At 49.8% G+C, this 6,660-nt stretch overlaps 1 protein-coding gene across 3 annotated transcripts in view; it reads right to left on the bottom strand.

Annotated features, from left to right (window-relative positions):
- The window catches only part of LOC139262123 (FYN-binding protein 1-like), a 307,778-nt gene that overhangs the window by 109,151 nt on the left and 191,967 nt on the right, over positions 1 to 6,660 (bottom strand). The window lies entirely within an intron of this gene.

Here is a 6,660-nt window from a genome sequence, read left to right as displayed (position 1 = left end):
AACTAGGGGAGGGACGAGTGAGGGAGGGGTGACTAGGGGAGAGGCGAGTGAGGGAGGGGTGAATGAGGGAGGGGCGAGAGAGAGGGACGAGTGAGGGAGGGGTGAGTGAGGGAGGGCGACTAGGGGAGGGACGAGTGAGGGAGGGGCGAGTGAGGGAGGGGCAACTAAGGGAGGGGCGAGTGAGGGAAGGATCAATTATTTGGTCATCCTTTGCTGGTGTCTGAAACTCTCCCAATCCTCAGGCCTACTACTATTCTTCACATCATTATAAATAACTTCTTTCAATCTAATGCTATCCTTAACTTCTTTAGTTAGCCACGGATGGAGCACTTTTCCTTTGTAGTTTTTGTTTCTCAATAGAATATATTTTAGTTGAGAACTATGAAATATTTCTTTAAATGCTAGACACTGCTTATCTACTGCCGTACCTTTTAATCTATTTTTCCGATCTACCTTAGCCAACTCGCCTTTATACTTATGAAATTGTTTTTATTTAAGTTTAAGACTCTAGTTTCGGACTGAGGCAAGTCACTCTCAAATGTAATGTGAAATTCTATTGTATTATGATCATCCTGCCCCAGAGGATCCTTTACTATGAGATTGCTAATTAACCCTGTATAGAAGATCTAAAATAGCCTGTTCCCAGTTTGGTTGCATGACGTATTGTTCCAGGAAACTGTCCCGAATTCCATCAACTCATCCTCCAAACTACCTTTGACAATTTGATTTATCCAGTCTATATGAAGATTAAAGTCCCCCACGATTATTGTATTACCTTTGTTACAAGCTCCTACTATTTCTTGATTACTATTCTGTCCAACGATATAGCTATTGTTAGGGGGCCTATATACTACACCCAGCAGTGTTCTCTGCCCCTTATCATTCCTTATCTCCACCCATACTACTTCTACTTCCTGATCTTCCGAGCCAAGATCCTTTCTCTCCTTACTGTTCTTTTGTCATCCTTTATTATCAGGGCTAACATCCCCAGTATTGAAGCACTGACCACACTCGGATCAGCTTTGCTGGGCAGGCCACATAGTTTGCATGCCAGATACGAGACTCCCGAAGCAAATGCTTTATGCGGAGCTCCTTCATGGTAAACGAGCCAAAGGTGGGCAGCGGAAACATTACAAGGACACCCTCAAAGCCTCCCTGGTAAAGTGAGACATTCCCACTAACACTTGGGAGACCCTGGCCGCAGACTGCCCGAGGTGGAGAAAGTGCATCCGGGAGGGTGCTGAGTTCTTCGAGTCTCAACGCAAAGATCGTGAAGAGGTCAGGCGCAGACAGCGGAAGGAGCGCGCGGCAAACCAGCCCCACCCACCCCTTCCCTCGACGAATGTCTGTCCACCTGTAACAGGGTCTGTGGCTCTCGTATTGGACTGTTCAGCCATCAAAGAACTCATTTTTAAGAGTGGAAGCAAGTCTTACTCGATTCCGCGCGACTGTCTATGATCATGATGCTTATCAGGGCTAGCCCCCCCCACCTTCCATACCCCCCCCCCTCCTTTCTCCTTAGAGCAGAGAAGGTTAAGGGGAGATTTGATAGAGAGGTGTTCAAAATCATAAATGGTTTTAAATAAAGAGAAAGAGTTTCCAGTGACAGGAGGGTTGGTAACCAGAGACCACAGGTTGAAGGTGATCGGCAAAAGAACCAGAGGCGAGATGAGGAAATATTTTTTTTACACAGCGAGTTGTTGTGATCTGGAACGCGCTGCCTGAAAGGGCGTGGGAGCAGATTCAATAGTAACTTTCAAAAGGGAATTGGATACATTTTTGAAGGGAAAATTATTACAGGACTATGGGGAAAGGGCGGGGGAGTGGGATTACTTGAATAGCTCTAGCAAAAAGCCAGCACAGGCAGGATACTGCATCATTCTATGTTTCTATGATCTCGGAGGGTTGTAGGGCTGGAGGAAGTTACAGAGATCGGGAGGAGTCATAAAATCATACACCACAGAAAGAGGCCAGCCGGCCCACTGAGCCTGTGCCGGCTCGATGAAAGATCTATCCAATTAGTTCCCACTCGCCTGCTCTTTCTCCAGAGCCCTACAACTTAAGTGTCTGCCACGAGCAGGACATTCAAGGCCGTTCCCGACCTCTTGTCACATCTACGAGTGTCCTCTGCAGCAGTGGTGACCGATGAGGAGCAGGAATCCCGGGGCTGCTACTTACCCTCCATGGCCTAGGGCGGGGCCTTCCTCGCCAACAGCTCGGACTGAGATCAGTGAACCCGGCACAGAGCAGGGGGCAAACCCAAAGCCCCTGGGCCCGAGCGGCTCTTTGCTGTCGTTACAACCAGGCTCGCTCTTTACACAACATCTACATTTATTCACAGGGTCCAATCTAAAACTAGCAATCTGGGTCATCATCACAGGCAGTCCCTCCAACGAGGATGACTTGCTTCCACAAGAGTTCACAGACGTTTCAATGAAGGACCCGATGTTCCAGTCCTGAACTCCAATTGAGTGGGGGGGTGGGGTTGAAGATGCCTGTGCGTGGATTTTTTTAACGTGTGGTGACCGTTGCACATCAGCCACCACACGGCCTTGACAGAGCTAGGTCTTGGTCCCGTGGACGTCTGGAGACCTGCTCTGTTGCACGGAGCTAGTGCGCACGGACCTAGTGTGGGCTGGCCCGTGCTGCCCCTGGGCCCTCGGCTCTTCTGGGCCCCGTACCCTCATTCGCCGCACCTCCGCCACGATCTCTCGCCGCTCCTCCACCACAAACATTCACCACATCTCCGCCACAAACATTCGCCGCTCCTCCGCCACAAAAACACTCGCCGCATCTCCGCTATGATCTCTCGCCGCACCTCCGCCACAAACATTCGCCGCTCCTCCGCCACAAAAACACTCGCCGCATCTCCGCTATGATCTCTCGCCGCACCTCCGCCACAAAAACACAAAAACAACTTGGGTAGTCCTCAGGAGGACAAACCACTTGCATTTATAAAGTGCCTTTAAACATCGTAAAACGTCACTTCACAGGAGTTTTAGAAAACAAAATTTGACACCGAGTCACGTAAGGAGATATTAGAACAGGTGACCAAAATACTTGGTCAACGAGGTAGGTTTTAAGGAGCCTCTTAAAGGAGGAGAGCGAGGCGGAGAGGTTTTGGGAGGGAATTCCGGAGTTTAGGCAGCTGAAGGCACGGCCACCAATAGTGGGATGAAGCAAATGGGTTATGTACAGAGGGCAGAACACAGCTGCCTTTTGCTTTGTCTATCATTCTCTCAGGCAAAGAAACATAGCAGGCAAACACTCTCAAAACCCGGCCACTGGGAGACCTGAGCTCCGAGATTGACTCACCGTCTAACCCTCCCTCGCTGTGAAGCTGCCGTCATCACCCTTCTCAAAAAACCAACCCTCGACCCCTGTATCCTTGCGAACTACCGTCCCTTCTCCAGCTGAAACCCTCATTCATGCCTTTGTTACCTCTAGACTTGACTATTCCAACGCACACCTGGCTGACCTCCCACATTCTACCCTACGTAAACTAGAGGTCATCCAAAACTCGGCTGCCTGTGTCCTAACTCGCACCAAGTCCCGCTCACCCATCACCCCTGAGCTCACTGACCTACATTGGCTCCCAGTTAAGCCACGCCTCGATTTCAAAATTCTCATCCTTGTTTTCAAATCCCTCCATGGCCTCGCCCCTCACTATCTCTGGAATCTCCTCCAGTCATCACCCCCCACCGCCCCCCGAGATGTCTGAGCTCCTCTAATTCTGCCCTTTTGAGCATCCCTGATTATAATCCACCATCGGTGGCCGTGCCTTCTGTTGCCTGGTCCCCAAGCTCTGGAACTCCCTGCCTAAAGCTCTCCGACTCTCTACCTCTCTTTCCTCCTTCAAGACGCTCTTTGAAACCTACCTCTTTGACCAATGTTTTGGTCACCTGCACTAATTTCTCTTTATGCGGCTTGGTGTTAAATTTTCAAAATCTCATAATACTCCTGAGAAGCACCTTGGGATGTTTCATTACGTTAAAGGCGCTATATATATATATACAAGTTGTTGTTGTTGCTTCTTGTCTACTCCCCAACAGTGAACTCAAGCCTCAATGTGGTCTATTCTGGTACTGCTGGTAGTATAGTGGTTATGTTACTGGATTAGCGATCCAAAGGCCTGGACTAATAAATCCAGTTCGGTAAATGAGAGTTCAAATCCTACCACGGGAGTCTGAGAATTTGAATTCAGCTAAAAAAACATCTGGAAGTAAAAAGCTGGTCTCAGTAAAAGTGATCGTGAAGCTGTTGGATTGGCGTAAAAACCCACCTGGTTCACTAATGTGCTTTAGGGAAGGAAATCTGCCGTCCTTACCCGACCTGGGCCTATATGTGACTCCAGACCCACAGCAATGTGGTTAACTCTTAACTGCCCTCTAAAGTAACATAGCAAGTCACTTAGTTGCATCAAAAAGCTACAAAGAAGATGGCTTATCACCTGAAATTGGTCTCCTGAACCCTGATTTGACATGCAGCAATTAGGGTGTGATGCAAATCAATTCCTACCCAACATTCTCTGGCTTAGTGATGAGGAGTGGTGACACCAGGTGTTCCTCGCTCAGGGACACAATCCTGACTGAAGTGCATTAACTCCACTCAGACATGCGGCCCCCCCCCCCCCCAGGTTTGTATAGCTCTGTATCACACTGGGCAGCACATGCACTCACTAGGCCTGGTTCCCACTCTGTTGCTAGTACAGTGTCAGCGGTGGCTCAGTGGGCAGCACTCTCGCCTCTGAGTCAGTAGGTCGTGGGTTCAAGTCCCACTCCAGAGACTTGAGCACAAAATCTTGGCTGATTTTCCCGGTGCAGGACTGCCGCACTGTCGGAGGGTCAGTACTGATGGAGTGCCGCACTGTTGGAGGGGCAGTACTGAGCGAGCGCCGCAATGTCGGAGGGGCAGTACTGTCGGAGGGGCAGTACTGAGGGAGCGCCGCACTGTCGGAGGGGCAGTACTGAGGGAATCATCATCATAGGCAGTCCCTCAGAATCGAGGAGGACTTGCTTCCACTCCCAAAGTGAGTTCTTTGATGGCTGAACAGTCTGATACGAGAGCCACAGACCCTGTTACAAGTGAGACAGACATTTGTCGGGGAAGGGGTGGGTGGGCCTTGTTTGCCACACGCTCCTTCCGCTGCCTGCGCCTGGCCTCTTCATGCTCCTTGCGTCGAGCCTCAAAGAGCTCAACGCCCTCCTGGATGCACTTTCTCCACCTCGGGCGGTCTGCGGCCAGGTGTCAGTCGTGATGTCGCACTTTACCAGGGAGGCTTTGAGGGTGTCCTTATAACGTTTCCAATGTCCTCCTTTGGCTCGTTTACCATGAAGCTCGGTATAAAGCATTTGCTTAGGGAGTCTTGTATCTGTCATGCGAACTATGTGGCCTGCCCAGCGAAGCTGATCGAGTGTGGTCAGTGCTTCAATACTGGGGATGTTGGCCTGGTCGAGGACACTGATGTTGGTGCGCCTGTCCTCCCAGGAGATTTGCAGGATCTTGCGGAGACATCGTTGGTGATATATCTCCAGTGCCTTCTGTACATCATCCACGCCTCAGACCCATACAGGAGGGCGGGTATTACTACAGCCCTGTAGACCATGAGTTTGGTGGTAAATTTGAGGGCCTGGTCTTCAAATACTCTTTTCCGTAAGCGGCCGAAGGCTGCACTGGTGCACTGAAGGCGATGTTGAATCTCCGCATCAAGTCTGCCTTTGTTGATAAGAGGCTCCCGAAATATGGGAAATGGTCCACGTTGTCCAGGGCCACACTGAGGGAGTGCTGCACTGTCAGAGGGTCAGTACTGAGGGAGTGCTGCACTGTCAGAGGGTCAGTACTGAGGGAGTGCTGCACTGTCAGAGGGTCAGTACTGAGGGAGTGCTGCACTGTCAGAGGGTCAGTACTGAGGGAGTGCTGCACTGTCAGAGGGTCAGTACTGAGGGAGTGCTGCACTGTCAGAGGGTCAGTACTGAGGGAGAGCTGCAGTGTCGGAGGTGCTGTCTTTCGGACGTTAAACCGAGGCCCTGTCTGCTCTCTCAGGTGGACGTAAAAGATCCTATGGCATTATTTGAAGAAGAGCAGGGTCTTTTGGCCAATATTTATCTCTCAACCAAACTCACTAAAAACAGATTATCTGGTCATTATGACATTGCTGTTTGTGGGAGCTTGCTGTGCGCAAGTTGGCTGCCGTGTTTCCTACATTACAACAGTGACTACACTTCAAAAAGTACTTCATTGGCCTTAAAGCGCTTTGGGACATCCTGAGGTTGAGAAAAGCGCTATATTTATGCTTTTATTATTTCTTCCCCTGTAACAAGTAGAATAATGCCTCAGTAGAATAATGCCTCAGTGGAATAATTCTGCCTGCATTAAACCTGCTGTGTAAGGTCATTTAGTTCCTCCCAGTTTATTTCGAGCAGAACAGTAATTAAAAAAAAGAGGAAGCAAGAAGGGGAAGTGAGGGAATCTGCAATCAGGAGGGATAATGGGCTCCAATCGCTGATGAAGTTAGTTTATGTCCTTGAGTTAATTTGAACGCGGAATCAGCTATTCAGTCGCACCGCCACAACTTCTTGAAAAACAAGTCACTCACTGGGGTGAAGCATGCCCCCTGGGCCGTGTCTTGCTCCCACACATCTGATCGAGTGGTGTGCAGTC

The sequence above is a fragment of the Pristiophorus japonicus genome, chromosome 1, assembly GCF_044704955.1.
Source record: "Pristiophorus japonicus isolate sPriJap1 chromosome 1, sPriJap1.hap1, whole genome shotgun sequence".
In the NCBI taxonomy this organism is placed as follows: domain Eukaryota; kingdom Metazoa; phylum Chordata; class Chondrichthyes; family Pristiophoridae; genus Pristiophorus; species Pristiophorus japonicus.
The sequence above is the reverse complement of the archived record's forward strand: the minus strand, read 5'-3'. Positions and strand labels throughout refer to the sequence as shown.